An 820-nucleotide genomic window follows, 5' to 3' on the forward strand; every position below is an offset into this window, starting at 1 on the left:
CGATGGCAACGACGAGAAAAAGAACGTGTGCACGTACAGAGGGAGGCGACGAAGAGATGCCGAGCTTGACGGAAGTCCTCCGCTCCACGCTGGAGGAACTGCGCGAAATTAGAGGAGAGCGCGCGCTTCAACAGCAGCAACAGGCCGCGTTTGAAGCGACTCTGCGTGAGGAGCAGCAGCGGCAGCGCGCCGCCTTTGAGGCGATTCTGCAACAGCGAGACAACGAGATTCGACAGCTCCGCGAGAGGTTGCAGGGAACCGCAAACGAACAGATAAATCCTTCCGAGAATAGAAATTTTACCGCGAGCGAGCGCGTTCTTTCCGGTTTAGACGTTAGTACGCGCGTTCCTTCCGACTCGCACGTTTCATCCCGCGGAGAGGCAGGTTACAAATTAAAGCCGGATACGTTCGACGGGAGTGTCCCCTTGTGGGAATTTTTCTCGCAATTTGAATTGATCGCGCGGACAAATCGTTGGGGGGATGCGATGAAGACCGTAGCCTTGGCGTCAACTTTAAGGGGAAAAGCGCGTGCGGTACTGGAATGCGTCGACGATATCGAAAGATTAGATTAGGCGGAACTTAAATCCAAGCTCGAATTACGTTTTGGGGAAAGCCAATTTTCTCAATCGTATTACACGCAGTTTGTAAATCGGAAACAGAAATACGGGGAAGATTTGGCTGCTCTCGGTTCGGAAATAGAAAGACTCTTTCGTTTGGCCTATCCGGAGTGTACCTACGTGGTGTGCGATAAGATCGCTTGCGCACAATATGTTTCAGCCTTAACGGACGGATTTATAAAAAGAACGTTACAATTGGAGGG

The sequence above is a fragment of the Wasmannia auropunctata genome, unplaced genomic scaffold, assembly GCF_000956235.1.
Source record: "Wasmannia auropunctata unplaced genomic scaffold, wasmannia.A_1.0 LD336090.1, whole genome shotgun sequence".
NCBI classification, from domain to species: Eukaryota; Metazoa; Arthropoda; class Insecta; order Hymenoptera; family Formicidae; genus Wasmannia; species Wasmannia auropunctata.